Here is a 21414-nt window from a genome sequence, read left to right on the forward strand (position 1 = left end):
CATATGCCTTTTGTGAATGGACTCTGTAATGAAGTTGAGTCTCACATCTGGGTCAACACAATAGGGAGTAAACTGAGGAAGCACAAAACGACAAGAGGATCTTTAAAACGAATCTATTCAATAAAAGCAGGAGCTCATAAAAACAATAGTGACAATATGAACCACATCTTTTACTCTACCTCTGCAAGGGATTTTGGACTTCACAGGACATGATATGGGGCTCCAGATAATCTTACCAATATATAAAAAAAAGATATATTCTAAGAAACATCAGAAATTAAATGAAGTTAGAAACATGCTAATTAAATAATTTTAAAACTAACTATAACTGAAGAACAGATTCATTTAAAAATAGATAAAATAATTAAGTTGGTGTGACATTGGTGACAAATAAATAAATAAATCTGTAACAGAATGAATAATCCAGAAACAGATGGACTTATATACAACATCAACATATCACTGGAATTCAAGCTTATCTTTTGACATTGTATGTCTTGTTCAAAAGAAATTCTAGGCTTCAACTTCAATAAAGATGAAGTAACAGAAACCAGACTTACCACTTCCACTTTAAACAAGAAAACCAAAATAAATATATGAAAACACTGTTTTCAGACATTAAACAACAGTAACATTGGACTGTTACTTCTAAGAGAAGGGAAACAAGAAAGATGAGTCTTATGATTGCCCCAGTTTGTTACTTGGAGGCAGTCTCCAAGAAGTATCATGGAAGGAAGAGGACAAATAGACCTTGGATGTCTCACTATGTTAAGGAAATAGACAGGAGTTTGGGAAGACCAGGCAGTTGAATTTGTAGGAAAGAATACCAAGGATACAGACACTGCACAGAGACAGCTCTAAACATCTGCATGGAGGTCCATTTCAGGAGTCAGGTGGCTACTGATTTGGCCTATGTGAGGAGAAATCACTGGAGACCAGGAAAAGACTCACTGGAAAACAGTAGAATGAACAATTGGCAGAGTTCACAGTATTTGGGAAAAAGATTTCCACCACTTAGGAGAGACATCAAAAAATACTGAGGGACATCCAGAGGAAACTCTAGAAAGTCTTGCCTTAGTAAAAGCATACAGAGGGGGGAAAAAGACATCCTTAACTCCAAAAGAATAAAGATGAGAATTATATCCAATTTCTCATCAGAAACTGAGAAACAAAAGACAATGGAGAATGCTTCAAAACACTGAAATAAAGAAAACAACACAAAAATAAAACCATCAATTCAGAAACCTACACTCAACAAAAACATTTTTCAGTAATTAAAGTGAAGAAATATTTTTTCAGACAAATAATTGAGAGAATTCTTTGCCAGCCCATAAGAACCACAAAAAGAAGTCTTCAGGTAGAAGTAAAATGATATAAATGGAAATTTTCATCTATGCAAAAGATGAAGAGTAATGAAAATGGTAAATACATGGGTAAATACAGAGCATACTGTTTCCCACTTTAATCATTTTTAAATAAATATTCATCATTTATTTTCAGAGAGGGAGAGACACAGAGAGAGAGCACACAAGCAGGGGAAGGGCAGAGAGAGAATCCCAAGCAGGCTCCATGCTGTCAGCACAGAGCCCAACACGGAGCTCGATCCAATGACCATAAGATCACGATCTGAGCTGAAATCAAGAGTCAGATGATTAACTGACTGAGCCACTCAGGCACCCCCCATTTTAATCATTTTGAAAGATAATCATATAAGAAAAATAATAGTGAATTATTGTAAGTTCTTTAACATACAGAGAGGTAAAATTATAAAAGCAAGAAAACAAGAAGGTATGGGGAAATAAACAGTGTATTTTTTATTACTCTCACATTTACATGAGGCAGCATATTTGTTGGTGAACTGAAAAGTTAGGAATAATGCAGACTTTGGGGTAACCAGTAAACAAACAAAAAGGTACAGATGGGAAAAAACAGTGAATACAAAATGGAATCATAAATTATATTCATTTTATCTAAAAAAAGGGAAGGGGGAAAAGTAACAAAGAACAGATAAGAGAAATAGAAAACAAATATCAAGACAGTTGATTAAAAAAAGAGAGAGAGAGAGTTGATTTAAACCCAAACATAGGAATAATAACTTAAGACTATAAATGGTTTGAAAAATCTAATTAAAAGGTAGAGATTGAATAAAAACTATATACTAGCTACCAATAAAAATTACTGTAAATATGATGACACACAGATTAAAATTTAAAAATGGAGGAAGAAACAATCTGGAAACACTATTTAAAAGAAAACTAGAATGGCTGCATCAACACCAGAAAAGAAGATCTAAAAGCAATGGATAATATCAGGATGAAAAGGATAATTACATAGTGTTAAATGGGTCAATTTACCAAGAGGACATAACATTCCTAAAGGTTTATTCACTTAATAAAATATCTTTTAAAAACATGAAGTAAAAACTGGTGGAATGTAAAGAGAAATACAAAAATAGCAATTACAGTAAGATATCTGAACATGTCTTTCTCAATCATTGGTATAACAAGTACAGGAAAAGTAAGTATATAGAAGACTTGAAAAATATTATCAATTGCCTTGATCTAATTAACATCTGTAGAACATTTTTATTTCATGTGCACGTTGAACTATCACCACAATGAACAATACTCTAGGTCATAAGACAAATTCAATAAATTAAGAAGATTGCAACTATACAATGTATGATACCACGATGGAATTAAATGAGAAATCAGTAACAAAAATGTATCTGGAAACTCCACAATATTAGATTCCAATACTAATCTAATAACAATATTCTTGTAAACAACACATGGGTCAAAAGGGAAAAAAACATAATACATTAAGAAATATATCAATTGATGGGGCACCTGGGTAGCTCAGTCAGTTAAGCATCTGACTCTTGATTTTGGCTCAGGTCATAACCTCACAGTTCAGGAGATCAAGCCCTGTGTCAGGCTCTGTGCTGACAGTGTGGAGCTTGCCTGGGATTTTCTCTCTCTCAAAATAAATAAATAAAATTAAACTTAAATTTTAAATTATACATATAATATAAATTAATGTATATTAATTATATTTATATAATTATATAAATTATATAAATTATATAAACATATATATAAATTATATATAATGTAATTTATATATGTTTTTATATATATACAAAGAAAACAAAAACACCCCATATCATAACTTGCAGATGCAACTAAAACAGTGCATAGAAACAAATTTGTAGCATTAAATGCTTATGTTAGAAAAGAAGGAAATTGTTAAATCATTTTCCTTAAGTTTCTACCTTAAAAAACTAAAAAGAATAAACAAGGAAATTAAGCACAAAATAGACAGAAGGAAGAAAATAATAAAGGTAAAAGCAGATATTTATGAAATAGAAGACAGACAAATAATACAGGAAAATCAGTGAAACCAAAAAGTAGTTATTTGAAAGAATCAATAAAATTGATAAAATTCCAAACAGATTAATCAAGGAAAAAGAGAAATGACAACAAATTACCAATATCAGGAATGAAAGAGAGGACATTACTCAGATTACAGACAAAACCATTAGAAAATAATATTATGGACAATTTTATAACTTGGTGAAAAAAAATTCCTTGGAAGATATGACTCAGCATGAAATAGATTACCCAAATAGCCCTTATCAAAGAAAAGAATTAAACTCAAGTTTAAAAACCTTTCCAAAAGAAAATTTCAGGCCAAGATAGCATCACTGGGAATTCTACCGAATATTTAAGTAAAAAATAGTATCAACTCTACATAAGCTACTCCATGAAGTGGAAGAGGAGGGAACATCTCCCAACTCACATGATAAAGCCAACAGTAGCCTGATCCAAAACCAAACAAAACTGTAAGAAACTACAGATCAATGTCTTTTATGATCACACACATGAAAATAAATTCCTACCAAACTTTTAGCAAATTTAGTTCTCTGATATTTAAAATATATAATATATAGATTAAATGCATATAATAAACATATATTGCACTTAAAAAATAATACATGAAAGGCATATAAAAGGCATATGAAATGTGACCAAGTAGATGCAAGATGGGTTTAACGTTCCAAAAATAATGTGATTTCCCATACTAAAATATTTTTTAAAAAGGAAAAAAACATATGATCATCTCAATAGATGCCAAAAAGTATTTCACAAAATTTGGCATCTATTCATGATATGTTAAGCTAATTATAAACAGAAGGGAACCTTTTAATCTGAAACAGGATATGTGTTACAGTCTGAATTGTGTTCACCCCAAATTCATTTGTTAAAGCTCTGACCCGCAATATGATTGTATTCAGAAACAGGACCTTTAATGAAATTAAGTTTAAATAAAGTCATGAGTGGAGCCCTAATTCAATAGGACTAGTTACAAATTTCTCTCTCTGTTTCTCTCTCCCAATCTGTCCTTCCCATCTCTTACACTCTGCCTCTGCCTCTGTCTCTCCTTTTGGACAGACAAGAGGCCAAGTGAGGACACAGCAAGAAAGCAGCCATCCACAAGCCAGGAAGAGAGCCCTCACCAGAAACCAACTCTAACAATACTCTGATTTTGGACTCCTGTCCTCCAGAACTACGACAAAATACATTTCTGCTGTTTAAGCCACCCAGCCTGTGGTATTTTATTATGGCAACCCAAGCAGACTAATATGGCATCTCTGAAAATCCCACAGTTAACATCATTCTTATATGGTGAAATACTAAAAACACTAAATGTTTTCCCTTTAAGATCAAGAACAAAAAGTAATGTTGGCATTTACCATATATATATCATATTGTACTGAATATCTAGGCTAGTAAAATAAAGCAAAAAGAAGAAATACAGGCATCCAATTTGAAAAAAAAGAAGAAAAACTTTTTTCAGAAAAAAATTGTTCATGCAGAAAATTCCGAGGAAATATATGCAAAGCTATTATAACTAAAAAATGACTTACCAAATACACAGAATAAACTCAAATGTACAGAAACCAACTGTACAAAATATACTAGATATAAATATTAGAAATTTAAATTTTAACAAGAAATTTAATGTTAATAAAAAATTTTAATATAAAAGTAGAAATTTTAATTTTAATATGTTCAAATAACATAACATCAAATTATGAAATACCTAGGGATGATTTTTTTTAATTTTGTCTAACTTGTAAAACTTCATTGAAATAAGTTAAATATTCAAATTAACAAAAATACAAAACTTGTTCATAAACTGAATGACTCAATATTGTTCAATGTCAACTGTCCCCAAATTTATTCAACAAAATCAAAATTAAAATTTGAGCAGGGTTTTTGGAGAAGTAACTCTTCTATAATTTCCATGGAAATGCAAAGAACATTAGCCATTAAGGAAATGCAAATTAAAACCACAATGAGTGAGATACAACCATTCACCCAGTAGAAAGGCAAAATAAAAACACTGATCTTACTAAGTGCTGGGAAGCATGTAAAACAATTACAATTCTCATATATTGCTGGTGCAAATGCAAAATGGTACAGGCACCTAAGAAAATCATTGGCAGTTTCTTAACAAAGTTTCTTGTAAAATTACATACACACTTATCATTCAACCCAGTAATCCCACTCTTAGGTATTTACTCTAGAGAAATAAAACATATGTCCATACACAGACCTGTATAAGACTGTTCATAGTAACTACATACATGATAGCCAAAAATCAGCTATACCTATGATACCCAGATATCCATATATAAGTGGATAAACCCATTGTGGTATATCTATGTAACTGAATACTACTCATGATTAAAAAAGGAATAAACTACTTGAGCACAAATAACATGGATGAATCACAGAAGTATTATGTTGAGTGAAAAAAATCCAGACATAAAAGACTACTTGCTGTATTGTTTAATTAATATGAACTCTTAGAAAAATCTAAGCTATAGGTAGAAAGCAGATCAATAGTTGCCAGAGGCTAGCAGTAGAGAAAAAGGATCAACTGCAATGGCACAATGGAGGTTTGTTCAGGTGATGGAAACTTTCTCTATCCTGAATGTACTTGTGGGGTATACAACTTTACTGAATGTATATATCATACAATATGTATACTTATTGTACTTCAATAAAGCTGATTTTCAAAAATGAAGAAGAAACTTCACATTTGTAACTACATATGGTAATAGATGTTAACTAGACTTATTGTGCTGATTTTGCAATATTTACAAATGAAATTATATTGTACATCTGAAATTAATATAATATTATATGTCAATTATGCCTCAATAAAAAATGCAGAAACTGCATTAAAATATGGAAAAAATTAGTCAGAAAAAATTCACAGATATTTCAATGAAGATCTAAAGAAGGTTAAGAAGAGAAAACCAGTTACTTAGTTTCCAGATTGTAAACGACATTCCCTGAGAGCACATCATGGAATGCCTGAAGCTCCTCAGACCACAGTTGAAAAACATCTATCATGATAACTGAGGCATTCCAAATCAATGAGGAAGGCTGCACTAGTGATCAAGTGGTAGTGTGTCACTAACCTAGCCATTTAGAAATAAAATAAGCTAGACTCTTGTCTTAAATCATACCTCAGAATAAATTCTTTACAGATTAAACATTAAACATAAAAAAGTAACAGAGGAAAATGTTAAATAATTAGTCATATAACTTCATGTAGGACAAGCTTTTGTAAGCATGGCTCCATGGCCAGAAACTATAAGGAAAAGATTAACAACTATTGGGGGAAATACAAATGAAATTAGAATTGACAATATAGAAAAAAAAATTTAACTGGTGAGACAAAAGACTAATATCCTTTAAAAATATAGAGTTGGTATTAAATGGCAATAAGAAAAAGAAGATTATACTAATAGGGGGAAAAAGCAAGACATGAACAAGAAATTCACAAAAGACAGTGCAATGGCTACTAAATATTTGAAAATATATGACTAATGAACAAATCCAATGTTGAAATATCAAAGTTCACCTGCCTAAATAAAGAATACCCTTGTAAGAATGCAGTGCTAGTGGAAATACATGTTTACATCTTTCTGGAGAGCATTTTGCAGTAAGTATCAAATGTCTAAATCTTCATCATTTTTAAAAGTTTTAAAATTTACTTTATAATCTGATATATAAAGACTTGTGTTTAGCTCAGAACTGTTTATATGGTGGAAAACCATCCTAAATGTTCATAAATATCAGATGCTACAAACACAGTCTGAAGCCACTGAAAATGAGAATGTAATCAATAATTATTGACATAGAAAAATATCCATGGCGGGTACCTGGGTGTCTCAATCTGTTAAGTGTCAGACTTTAGCTCAGGACATGATCTGGCGATTCGTGGGTTCAAGCCCCACATCCAGGTCTGTGCTGACAGCTCAGAGCCTGGAGCCTGCTTCAGATTCTGTGTCTCCCTCTCCCTCTGCCCCTCCCCCACTCATACTCTCTCTCTCATTCTCTCTCTCTCTCTAAAAAATAAAATTAAAAAAATATGTATCCATGGCAAGGGGTTAGATAAAATATGAATATACTTTGCATGAAGACTCATTTAAAAAAAACTATCTTTCTACTTATCTGTCTCTCTTTTTACCTACATATACATACACATACACACAGAGATACACAGGTATGGAAAGTTATACTAAAAGATCAATACAAGTTAGCTGTGATTAGCAAAATTAAAGGAAAGCTTTTTTTTTATATTTGTCTATATTATCTGAATTATTTATGTGTAAAAATAAGACCCTTTAAAGGATTATTTACAATGTAATTTCAAATTTTAAATTGGACAAGAAAAAGTAAATCCGGACATTTTCTAAAAGCTTAAAAACAAGGTGTAGATAGTCATCATAATCAATGTTTACACCAAGTACAATCTACAGCAAGTTTTACTGTTTTTTTTTTTAAGTGTCAGACTAAAAATTTTAGAAAAATATCTTGAGGATTTCTTTCCCACATGAAATGCTACCTAAGGATCTACTAAATAGTCTTTCTGCTACCCTTATCCCTAGTGTTTCATTTTGTGGCTTTATATATCCAATAAAAGATCTTACTGGCTTTAAGTTTCTTTTCTTTGAAAATTATTTTCTGCTAGGTCTTAAGAAAATAAAGTGGAACTGTGGTTTGCATCTTATTTGAGAAAGATAGATAACCTTGAGTCTTAAACCTTCTCTGGCATTTTCTTGATCTTCACTAACCATGACCAAGGTAGAATGGTCTCATCTGCAAATTACTAAAAATAATCAGCTCTGGGAAGTGACCTTGGATGAAGCAATGTTAAATTGGCCAGGAAATTTTTTTGAGGCATCACTGTTATTAACTCGCAATTTTTTCATTTCACTCTGCCACTGATGCTTGGCAGGTTATAATTTTTCATTTTCGCACTTGGATGAAACTCAGTGAAGTAGAGATTATGGAGATAGTAGTGGAGAATTTTTACAAAGGGATTTCCCCCCTCACTCCATAATATTATATGGCTACAAAATGGATTTCTATTGGAGACAACTTATCAGTTGAAGATACATAATCAGATTAAGATAACAGTACTGACCTACACCATATTTAAAAATTTTTTAAAGTGCTGCGCTCTGTATACACAGTTGATGTTATGACCAATTTATATACTTGGAAACATTTCCTTAGTGGAGATGGTTTAGGCTGATTCTTCTTTGACAACTCCATGCTTTCAAGAGTTTATTTGCTGGGATTAAAGAAAATGTCTATGAAAATAGAAAACACTTCTTTATACAGAGATGTCCAGTGACACAGATTGGAAATAAACTTGTACTACTATTAATGAACTAGGAGCTAATTTTAGATAGGTGGCATCTATTTTTGGTGCATCCTTCCTCCTTCTTTACCTCCATAAAACCAGTCGCAGTGCCAGTAGTCTGGTGATGACCACTTATATCCAGATTCTTCCAGAATCTCCTTTCAGCATGCTATTCACTAGCTATCTTATGATAGGCACTAAATAGGTAAGTTGTCATTCCCTCAAGTAAAAGAGGACAGAATATTCATTTTAAAAATAAAGAATACTATAATAAGGAACATAGTAAATCAGAGAACAAATTTGAGTTTGGAAATATCCCTTAAATCCGAAGACAATATTTAAATGGGTAGCTAGAATAGAGACTTAGAGACCAGTCTCCTCCAGTCTTAAAAAACTAAGAAATGTAGGGGTGCCCGGGTGGCACAGTCGGTTGAGCGTCCAACTCTTGATCTTGGCTCAGGTCATGGTCTTGTGGTTTGTGGGTTCAAGGCCCGCAATGGCTCTACACTGATGACGCAAAGCCTGCTTGGGATTCTGTCTCTCCTTCTCTCTGCCTCTCCCCAGCTTGTGCTCTCTCAAAATAAATTAAAAATTTTTTAAACATTAAAAAAAATGAGAAATGCCTACTTGAGTCACTAATTCCCTTATTTTGATTTGATCATTAGTATCCAATTGCACCCAGGGTAGTGTCAAGGTAGAATACCAAACCAGGGACAACTATTTACTAGGATAACCATTACTTTCTTCCTGAAAATCTTTATGTGTCATCACCATATTACTTAAAAAGAAAATCAGGGCTGCCTGAGTGGCTCAGTCAGTTAAGCACTGGACTCTTGATTTCAGTTCAGGTCATGATCTCACCATCATGAGATCACGCCCTGAGTGCAGCTCCACCCTGGGCATGGTACCTGCTTAAGATTCTCTGTCTTCCTCTCCCTCTGCCCCTCCCCAACTTGTGCACACCCCCAAAAATAAATAAATAAATAAATAAATAAATAAATAAATAAATAAATAAATATTAAACTGCTACTGTCCCCCAGAACATATGAATTTGAGGTCTTGTACCTAATTGTAGAATAAAATATTTTGTTCCCCTAAGAAAACTGAGTTAAACACTATTTCACCACAGACATTATAATTACCTCACAATATAATTTTGATATAAATGGGACTGCTAGCTATCTTTTTTTTGTCTAACCACTGGCAAAATATGTAAATTGACAGAAGAGCTGCATAGCAAAGAGCTTCCATTGAGTGACTACAGCATCTTAGCGTTGAACAGATCAAATGCTTTTACAGCAACAGTTTAGAGTAATATTTTGTTTTTAAGTGAAGTTCCAAAATGATATACAGAAATGAGATTAACCATTTCATTGAGATAAAGAGGTAAAGTTTCCAATCTAAAATTTTTAAAAAAGAGGACTGGAGGGCGCCTGGGTGGCTCAGTCGGTTAAGCGTCCGACTTCAGCTCAGGTCATGATCTCGCGGTCCGTGAGTTCGAGCCCCGCGTCGGGCTCTGGGCTGATGGCTCAGAGCCTGGAGCCTGCTTCTGATTCTGTGTCTCCCTCTCTTTCTGCCCCTCTTCCGTTCATACTCTGTCTCTCTCGGTCTCAAAAATAAAAATAAACGTTAAAAAAAATTTTTTTAAATAATAATAATAAAAAAGAGGATTGGTAAGATGATAATATCAAACATACACCTTTATTAATCTGCATGATACACAGTACATGCTAAAGTTTTAAGAAATATAATTAAAATAAAATAAGTTATTTTAATACAAATAATAAAGGTAAAAAAAAGATGATACATTTTAAATGTAATACAGTTCCTTAATTAATTTTTGCATGTTTTAATAAACATGTTTAATAAAATGTTTTTGTTATAAATACTAATTAATAGCAAATAGTCCATCAAATAGCATATAGTCAATAATAAGATATTTGTTTTTTCTACCAGCCTCTGAAGTGGAAAAAAAGGGAAAAAAAGAAAAGCAGGAGGAAGAGGGACCAAAGGAAGAGACTGCTCCTTCCTTTCTTTCTCTAAAGCTCTAGAGAGACAAACACAATGCTCCAAAGATTAGAATCAGGTCTACTCTTGTCCTACTGGGCAGGCCCCATTTCAAGCAAAAGGTAGAGTAGTTTGGCTTGTTCCTCTATAAAAGCTGGTAACACAGAGAAAGTTAGCCTAGATTTTCTATGCATTAAGGTAGCAGTATTTGGTGCACAAGCTACAGAGAAACCTGTAGCTTAAAATTTCCTACTTTTGAAAAATAATGTCAAGATTCATCATTTATATTGTGAAAATTGCTGATTTGACCCTTCCACAGAAAATACTGAAAACTGAAAGACTAAATAGCATACAATCATTCATCCTAGCAGTAAGTAATAAGAAACAAGGATGGAATATATTTTATTAGAAGATCTACTACAATAGGAGTACTTTATATTTTAATAATAAAAGGAAATTCTTAGCCATAACTTGGACATATTTTTATTCTTGCAAAATTATTAAATTTTAAAAGCAATCCATTTTGTTATTCTTGTATTACAAGACATTCCATAAAATGTTCACCACTTCAAGGTAATTCTATTTGTTCAAAATTGCATTCTTTTTAAAATAGCATTTCTAGTATTAAGGGAAATAAGCAAAATCTCAGTCGGTCATTTTTTGTTTTAAGTAGTCAAATTATTAAACTAAAATTCCAAAAAGGCATTTTTAAAGGAAAAGTAGTTTGAACAATTACCTTTCTTATCAATAAGGTAAACTGAGCCAGATCGTCAAAAATAAGTATTACCTATTTCTAACTTTTGTTTTTATCATAGACTGAGGTAATATAAACGAAAATATAAATAGTTAAGTTATAGTTAGACTTTCTTAAGGAACACTGATATCAAGGACTACTTACAGCATCTGGAAAATCCTTTTGTAGATGCAGAAATACAGCAGACATCTTTGGTACCATTACAGTACTGAGACATGCCGCCTGAGGGGTAGGAAACGCTGTCTCATGCCCTATAACTTGTGTCTTCTACTTTCAGAAACTGGACTGACTAGGCATGTTAAATATTTCCTTATTACCTTACCTTTATATTTTTTTAAGAAAAGCCAAGAAAAACATCCAGTGCCTTGTTTTATTCATGAGACTGTGCCAGAAATCATTAATAGAAATAAATAGAAATAAAGTTAGGAAATCTCAGCCAAAGCCAAAGATTTCTCTAGACTTTAGTCTTCTCTCTTGAGTGTAGCTATATGTATGATGCAACCCTCACTTTATAATGCACAGACATGTTAAATACTAAAATGACTGTATTAACAGAAAAAAAGTCATAATACTCTGCCTCTGAAATACCAAGGGCAATGAAGATCTATGAAATGGACAAGAGTGCTTCAATTTAAGTAACACCAGAATTAAACAGCATAGAGAGAGATGAGTAGAGCTCAAGAAACTTCCCTCTCGTAGCTGTTTAGGCATTCACTTTCCCTTACTTTCCCTTGCTTTTGAATGGACTCCCCCACCCCTCCTGCGCTGTCAAAGTTTTCTATGAAAAACACCAAGATTATTTTTACTTATACCAAGTATTTTGAGTGCCTAAGACATGTGCACACACTTAGAAAGTATAACATGTTACTGTGAAGTTGGAAAAAGGATTATTCTCCCCAATCAACAGGTTCTTTAATTCAAAACAGTAAAATATAATAAATATAATATAATATAATATAATATAATATAATATAATATATATACACATAGTGATAGCTAATAATAGACATGAAAATGATTTACTAATGAAAAATAGAGCTAAGAAAAAAGATTTGAGATAATTTAATGACCACAAATAATGTGTATCAAAAATGCTATATCAGTTTTTAATTACTTATCATAATGCATTTACTAAATGAGAAATTTTTAGAATTTTAGAAAAGAGAAATATTTCAGGTAGGATAGCAGGAAAAAAACTTAAGCAGTTAAAAAAATAAAAAAGAGATTTTTGTCTTTCAAATAAGTCACAGGTGAAGCTGACGTCACTGTATGGACTACACTTTAGAATCACTGACTTAGGGATTCCTCTATGCTTGAGATTGTTCAGCATAGATGAGGTGGACACTCAAACTGTAGAAGATCTGAGGCAGGAGACTATGTGAGAATAGCGATTTCAAAGACTGAAGGTACATGGTACAAACAAATCATGACAAAATGCTACCTCGCATCTTCCTAGGTGTCACATGTGTGGGAAGAGGGGTGAGGAAGAGGTCCTCGTGCTGCCCTCATGAAACTTGAAGGATTGGGACCTGAAAGAAGTCACTCTAAAAAAAGCTCTGGCCACTGATTTTGCTATGGATCTCATCCACTCAGCTTAAGACCTGAATAGGAAAAAGATAAGCCTCCCCAAACAAGAAGGAATTCTCCAGCACACTGCCTCCAGACTGTATCTGCACCGTTAGCTCTCCTGGGCTTCAAGCCTGCTGGCCCATACTACAGATTTGGGCTTGCCAGCCTCCATAATCACACCATCCATACTCTGTTGTCTGTCTTTAGCCAAATTTCCTTATCTCTGTCTTTGACATCTGTTTGAGTACACCACTGAGCGATCCTGCATGAATTTCTAAGTATGAACATATTTTGGAGATTCTTTGCCAAAAACAGGAATTAAAAAAAAATGAGCAAAGGGAAAGGAGCCAAGTATAATTTACTCATATTTTATTTAAATCCACCCTGTTTTTAAAAGTTAAAAAAAAGGCCTAATCAAATATCTGCCTCGTTCTTGGGCTGAAGCATAGTCTATAGCATATCTTTTGTCTTGGTTGGGCTGTAATACATTTTTGAATTCTAGTAAGGAGACTGAACCAATAATCAAAAGCTCCAACAAACAAAAGCCCAGGACCAGAGGGTTTCACTGGTGAATTCCACCAAATATTCAAAGAAGATTTAATGCCTATCCTTCTCAAATTCCTCCAAAACAATGAAGAGGAGGGAATGCCTCCAAACTCATTTTATGAGGCCAGCATTATCCTGATACCAAAACCAGACAAGGACACAAAAAAAGAAAGAAGGAAAGTTAAAAGAGGAGAGGGGAGGGGAAGAAGGAGAGGGGAGTGAAGGGGAGAGGAAGAGATGGGGGAAGAGAGGAAATTAGGCCAATATCCTTGATGAACATAGATGCAAAAATTTCAAAATGTTAGCAGAACAAATTCAACAATACATTAAAAGAATCATACACCATGACCAAGTGGCATTTTGGGATTTATTTGTCTCATCTACTGAGAACAAGCCTTCTGAGAACAAACATGAACATTTCTGCAAAGCAACATTGCTAATTAAACAATACCTAATAGGCCAAAGTTAACTATCAAGAGATATTCACCAAAGTAATCCCACTGCCACTTTTGCTGAGTTGTGGGAAGAAGCAAACCCTCATGGCTCTGGATAAATGAAAAATTCATATAAAAAGTAATTTTAATTTCTTAAGTTACAGCTCTAAATATTTCTGAGACTTCTCAACTCTGACCTTCAACTCCAGCAGCAGTGCTCCTCTTCAGTCACCCCATTCCCAGGGTCACATCCTGGGCCACCATCACCTCAAACAGCTTAAATTTCCCACTGATTATAGTCCTCATCATTCCAAAAATATTACTCCATTGCTACTGATACCTTTGATCTTGAAACTCACTGGAGTTTCTGATGCTCTGACCACCTCTACTTTCTTGGAGGTCATCATCCACTCCCTACCCCACCCCAGCTCTGCCATGTCCCTGTCTAAATACCTTATGATCCAACCTAGACTTTATGGCACATCATTTCAACAAATTTCTTATCAAAAATCCATTCCCTCTGCTCCAGCCCTGCTAACAAAGGCCTTTCTCAGACCTATCATTTGCCCTTTATGCTCCTGTGCCCAGATTCCTGAAGACTAATGCAGACACCATGCTAAAAATACACTGCCTCTCACCCCAGCTGAGCTCCCCAGGCCACTGAGCTCCCCTTTGGTTGGTCGTCTTTTCCATTCCCCTCAGTGACTATCCCTAATGTCTATTATTTTCTCCAGCACTGTATCTCATCCCAAACCTCTTCTCCTTTAGCAAATAGTTCCTCAGAGTATTATCAAGAAGTATCTTTCTCACTCTCCATTTCCCAAAGATATATTTACCTAGAATCATGCCATCTTTTCCTCATGCCCTAAAGGAAGAAACTTCTACCTTAGGCTGGTCCCTGCATCTGTACTTTAAATCCCATTCGTTCTCAGTTACTCAAGATCTTTATACTATCAATGATCTTTTCTCTTTGCTGCATCATCAACTTCGTCTCAACTAGATCCTTCCTTCAGCAACATATAAATATGTTCACATTTCTCCCAGCATAATAAAAATCCTACCTTTGACTTATGCTTACTTCTTCCCTTCCCAAGTACCCTCTTATAAGTATACTCCCTGTCTCCATATCCCCTTTTGCATCTCTCAACGTTTTGCAGTTTGCTGCTACTTCAACCACACTATTGGTATTACTCTCACTAAGATCATTTAAATGACTTTCAAGTTTCTGAGTTTACAGGCCAGGTTTCCATTCTCTTACTTGAGCTCCCTACAATATTTGATACTACTCATCAATTTCCCCTCTTCAAGTGCTCTCCTGGTTTAAATTTTTTTTAATGTTTATTTACTTTTGAGAGAGAGAGAGAGCGAGCAGGGGAGGGGCAGAGAGACAGGGAGACACAGAATTGGAAGCAGGCATCAGGCTCCAAGCTGTCAGCACAGAGCCTGATGCAGGGCTCGAACCCATGAACCATGAGATCATGACCTGAGCCAAAGTCAGATGCTCAACCGACTGAGCCACTCAGGCACCCCATCTCCTGGTTTTAGAGTAACATTATCCCTTGTTTCTCTTCTTCTCTCTCTACCTAGTTTTTCTCTCTGTTTCCGGGATTCTTCTTCCTACACATTCAAAAAAAAAATGTTTAAAAACACACTGAATGGCATCCCAGTGGACCTTCTGGGCTCAGCCACATATAGCAGGGCTCTGTCACGACAATATCATGCAGGTTGTGACTGTGAGCACTCACAGCCCCATGGGCTTTAATAGTCTGTATGCCATAATCGTGGAGTTTGGTGGCAATGTCACTTTACACGAAGTCATATATGGTGCTATCAGCTGCCCTGAGAAAGAGAAAGGGGGCTTCACTGCTGTGCCAGAAAACAATTAAATTTGGGAAAGTATATACTGTCATACACCTAGGGAAATAAGGATTCCCTAGATGTTTGATGGCCTGCTTTTCCGTCACTCATAAAGTATTGTGCACTTGGCCCTGAGGCTTGCTAACATTTTGATTAGTGAGCAAGATGCCTGCAAAATTGGTGACTGGTTGTTTCAAGAAGCTGGAAGATTCGCTGTGTTTCCAGAGACTTCTTACCATCTAGAGAACACATACATCCACCAAGCCCCAGAGCTCCTGAAAGACCATAACACCCAAAGTTGACACCTATTCTTCTATCATTCTCTAGCAAATGACCACCAAAGAGGTGCCTTACTCAGGGGAGCATCAGTATGTGCTCTACACCATAGAGGCCTATCATCTTCATCCATTTCTCTCAGCAGCTGTCTTCACAGACTCCATCTCTGGGAAAAGACAAGATCATCTGCTGCTGCTAAGTGCAGAACTTCTGGTTGACTTTAACTCTTTAAAACCTTAATTTGGCTGATTTTAAACCTATATTAAGATAAACTATTGCTTTGTTTCTATTCATTTTTTTTTTACTTTATTTAAATCCAAGTTAGTTAACATATAGTGTAATAATGGTTTCAGGAGTAGAATTTAGTGATTCATCACTTACATTATAATACCCAATGCTCATCCCAACAAGTGTTTTCCTACGCCCATCACCAATTTAGCCCATCCCCCCATCCAACACTTCTCCAGCAACCCTCAGTTTGTTCTCTGTATTTAAGAGTTTCTTATTTGCCTCCCTCTCTGTTTTTATCTTATTTTTACTTCCCTTCAGCTATGTTCATCTGCTTTCTTTCTTAAGTTCCACAAATGAGTGAAATCATAGGATATTTGTCTTTCTCTGACTTATTTTACTCAGCATAAGACATTCTAGTTCCATCCACATTGCAGCAAATGGCAAGATTTCAATCGTTTGATCACCAAGTAATATTCCATTGTATATATACACCACATCTTCTTTATTCATTCATTCATCAGTGGATAGATATTTAGGCTCTTTCCATAATTATTCATTTTTAAAGAAGATATAGAAGAAAAATATTTGCAGGAGGGATTTTTAGAAAATAAATTTAAAACTCAAAAAAAGGAAAGAAAGAATTGCCAGAATGTAAATTTTACATCAATTAAAACTGTTACATTATAACAAAAAATAATAAACATACATTCAATGCTCTGTAAGCATGATAAATTTGACATTAACAGCATATATACTTTACAAATCAGTGTATTTCAATCAACAGATGGCTGCTTTCAAGATGGTATGGGAGGGGCGCCTGGGTGGCTCAGTCGGTTAAACATCCGACTCAGGTCATGATCTCACGGAGTTCATGGGTTCGAGCCCCGCGTCGGACTCTGTGATGACAGCTCAGAGCCTAGAGCCTTCTTCGGATTCTGTGTCTCCCTCTCTCTCTGCCCCTCCCCTGCTCATGCTCTGTCTCTCTCTCAAAAATAAACATTAAAAAAAATTTTTTTAATTAAAAAAAAAAGATGGTATGGGAAAGGAATGGAGAGGAAAACACTGATCTTAATTTTTTTTGAAGTTTATTAATTTTTGAGAGAGAGAGAGAGAGAGAGAGAGAGAGAGACAGAGTGTTAGTGGGGGAGGGAGACACAGAATCTGAAGCAGGTTCCAGGCTCTGAGCTGTCAGCCCAGAGCCCAATGCAGAACTTGGACTCACGAACCTCGAGATCATGACCTGAGCCAAAGTAGGACACTTAACCAACTAAGCCACCAGGTGGCCCAGGAAAATGCTGATCTTAAGCATGCATTAAAGTCTTCTACACTGTTCCAGGGGAGACAGTATATTCTTTACAAAATATAAAACTAAACCAAAATTAATTAAACTCAACATGATCATAAAATATCCATCTTACATGAGTAATCTTTAAAAATGTAAGAATTTCTTTAAAAAGGAAGAGAAAATTCAAACTAAATTAAGTAAAAGACATGAAAGAATAAAGAATACAATAGAAATCAATGAAACTGAAAATAATAGAAGAATTTAATTAAGCCATAAACTGATTCTTTGAAATAATCAAGAAAAAATAGCCAGACGGGGGGTAAAAAAAGAGAGAAGACACAGATTTTCACTATCAGGAATCAGAGATATGGCATCATTCCAAATGCTATAGCTATTAATTAAGAAAATATCATGAAAAACTTTACGCCAATAAATTCTACAACTTAGATAAAACTGAAAAAAAATGGTTTCAAACTGTCAAAGCTCACTCAAGAAGAAACAGGTAGCCATTTATACCTCTGTACCTTTTACAGAAATTGTATCTGTAGCTAACACCCTATCCACAAGTAAAAATCTACACCCAGACAGCTTCACCAGAAAAGTTTCCTAAATATTTATGGAAGAGATAATCTCAACACCAAACAAAATCGTCCAGAAAACTGAGGAGGAGGAATAGTTCCCAATTCATTCTATGAAACTATCATTACCCTTCTACAATTATGTTGCAAGAAAAAGATAATTGAGACCAATATGCCTCACTTTAAAAAATGCAAAACTTGAAAACAAAATTTAGGCCAATGGAAACCAACAATATATAACTGATCGAGTGGGGTTTATTCATTTACCCCAGAAATGCAAGGTTGGCTTAACATTCAAACAGTAATTAATATAGTTCACCATATTTCAGACTGAAAAAAGAAAAACAAGATCATTTTAATGTATGCATAAAAATTATATGACAAAATCCCTTATCCGTTCATGCTAAAAAATTTTAGCACATCTGGAATAACAGAGAATTTTCTCACCCTGATAAAGGGCATTGACCAAAAATCCTCCATTTAACATCACACTTAATCTCTTTTCCTAAGATCAAGAAAAACATAAAGATGTTTGTCACCACTTATATACAACATCACTCTGGAGATTCAAGCTAGAGCAGTTGTAAGTGTGTGTGTGTGTGTGTGTGTGTGTGTGTGTGTGTGTGTGTGTGGGTGGGTGTGGGTGTGTATGTGTGAGTTGAGGGGAATGGGGAGTTTAAAATAATAAAAGGATAGGGTGCCTGGGTAGTTCAGTCAGTTAAGCTTCTGACTCTGGATTTTGGCTTAGGTCATGATCTCACAGCTTGTGGGTTCGAGTCCCATATTGGGATCCACGCTGGCAGCACGGAGCCTAAGATATTCTCTCTCTCCCTCTCTCTGCCTCTCCCTTGGTTATGTTCTCTCTCAAAATAAATAAAGCTTAAAAAATTTTTTAATTAAAATAAAATAATAAAAGGCATTCAGATTGGAAAGGAAGAAAACTGCCTTTGCAAATAATCTTATAGGACATGATAATCTATACAAATAATCCAGTGGAATCTACAACAAAAAACAAATACTAGAAATAATGAGTTTTAGCATGGTAGTAAGATCCATGGTCAACATATAATATATAAAAAGAACTGTATTTCTATAAGCTAGTAATGAATCATCATAAATTCAAAATTTTGAAAAAAATGCCCATAACACATATAAAAATATGAAATATTTAGGACAAAATAAGTAACTGACAAAATGTACAAGACTTGTGAAATAAAAACTGTAAAATATTGCTAAGAGAATTTAAAGAAGACATCTGTACACAGAGAGGCATACCTTATCCATAGGTCAAAAGAAACAACAATGTGAAGATGTCAATTCTCCCCAAATTGATACAATTCAACATATCCCAGAACAAAATCCTAGCTGGATTTTTGTATTAAATTGAAAGCTGATTCTAAAACTCATGTAGAAATGCAAAGGGCCTAGAATAACCAAAACAACTTTGAAGAACAAAACTGTAGGGCTTTTAATCAAGTAGAATTATCTACTTGATTAAAAGATTTTATTATATAGCTAGTAATCAAGAAAGTGTAGTAGTGGCTCAGACAGAGATAAGAAAATAGATCAATGGAACAAAATAGATATTCCAAAAAGAGGCATATATATATATATATATATATGGACAACTGATTTTTTTACAAAGGCAAAAAAGGCAATTCAGTGGAGAAAGAATAGTCTTTTGAACAACTGATGCTGAAACAAGTGAAAATCACTATACAGAAAAAAGAAAAAGAAAAAAAAGTTGATCCATGCCTTAATCCTTATATAAAAATTACTCATAATGAATCACAGACTTAAATTCTAAAAAATTAAAACATTTAGAATAATGCATAAAAGAAAACCTTGTGCGCCTGATGTACACAAAGATTTCTTAGTATAATACTGAAAAAGCATAATCCATAAAAGAACAAAATGACAAACTGGATTTCACCAAAATCAAAAACTTCTATTCGAAAGACCGTTAAGAAGAATGAAAAGACAAGCCACAGACTAGGAAAATATATTTGCAAGACACCTATATGATAAAGAATTTGTATCTAAAATGTATAAAGAACTCTTAATTGAAAATCTGGCCAAAGATTAAAACAAACACATTATCAAGAAATATAAATGGATCACAATAAGCAAATGAAAAGATACTTAACATCATTAGTCATAAGAGAAATGAACATTAAAACCACAAAGATATACAATTATACTTCTCTAAGAATGGCTAAAATTAGAAAGCCTGGCCATGGAAAGTGGCAACAAAACTGAGGAGAACCTGAAAATCTCATATATTGCTGACTGGAATGTAAATGATACAACCACTTTGGAAAACAGTTCGGCAGTTTCTTAAAAACTTATACACAGACCTACCATATAGCCCAGGCATTCCACTCCTAGATATTTCCCCAAGAGAAATAAAAGCAGAAGCCCAGATATAATCTTGTATGTGAATGTCCATAGTAGCTTTATTTATAAGAGCCAAAAACTAGATGATCTTAAATGTTTATCAACAGGGAAATAAACAAATTGTATCATGTTCATATAATAGAATGTTTCTTCAAAGAAAATAAACTATTAATATACACAACAATACAAGTGTTATCTCAAAACTATACTTCAGGAAACACAAAACAGCACATACGATATGATCCATTTACACAAAACTATGGAAAATGAAAACCAATATATAATAACAGAAAGCATATCAGTGGTTGCCCGGGAAATAAAGGCAGGGGCAGGAACAGGAGGAACTACAAACAGGACTGAGGAAACTTTTGGGCCTGATGGCTATGTTCACTATATAATGTGGTTATGATTTCACTGGTATGTTAATATGTCAGAATTCACAAACTGCATACTTTATATGTACCTTATTGTATGTCAATCATAACTAAATAAAGGTAAAAATAAAGCTCTAAAAACATAAAAAAGAAATAAGGCCTCTAAACTGTTAGGATTCACTGATTTTCACTTGAACCATTAAACATGTGTACATTGAAATGTTCATTTTCATTCCAAAGATACCATTTGCCAGGTTCATCTTTCAGTTGTTGATATAAAAGACTCCAGCACCAAAAAATGTTAGATATTCAATACATGGTCACTTATTTTAGGCAAAGTCCTCTAATTTTCATAATCATCACAAGCAATCAG

The 21414-nt window shown here is 34.1% G+C and overlaps 1 protein-coding gene and 1 pseudogene across 4 annotated transcripts in view; one reads left to right on the plus strand and one right to left on the minus strand.

Moving 5' to 3' along the window:
* The window catches only part of NAALADL2 (N-acetylated alpha-linked acidic dipeptidase like 2), a 1320599-nt gene that overhangs the window by 1248341 nt on the left and 50844 nt on the right, over window positions 1–21414 (minus strand). The window lies entirely within an intron of this gene.
* LOC106990081 (proto-oncogene serine/threonine-protein kinase mos-like) lies at window positions 15699–16416 on the plus strand (annotated as a pseudogene).

This window comes from Acinonyx jubatus, chromosome C2, assembly GCF_027475565.1.
Source record: "Acinonyx jubatus isolate Ajub_Pintada_27869175 chromosome C2, VMU_Ajub_asm_v1.0, whole genome shotgun sequence".
Classification (NCBI taxonomy): domain Eukaryota; kingdom Metazoa; phylum Chordata; class Mammalia; order Carnivora; family Felidae; genus Acinonyx; species Acinonyx jubatus.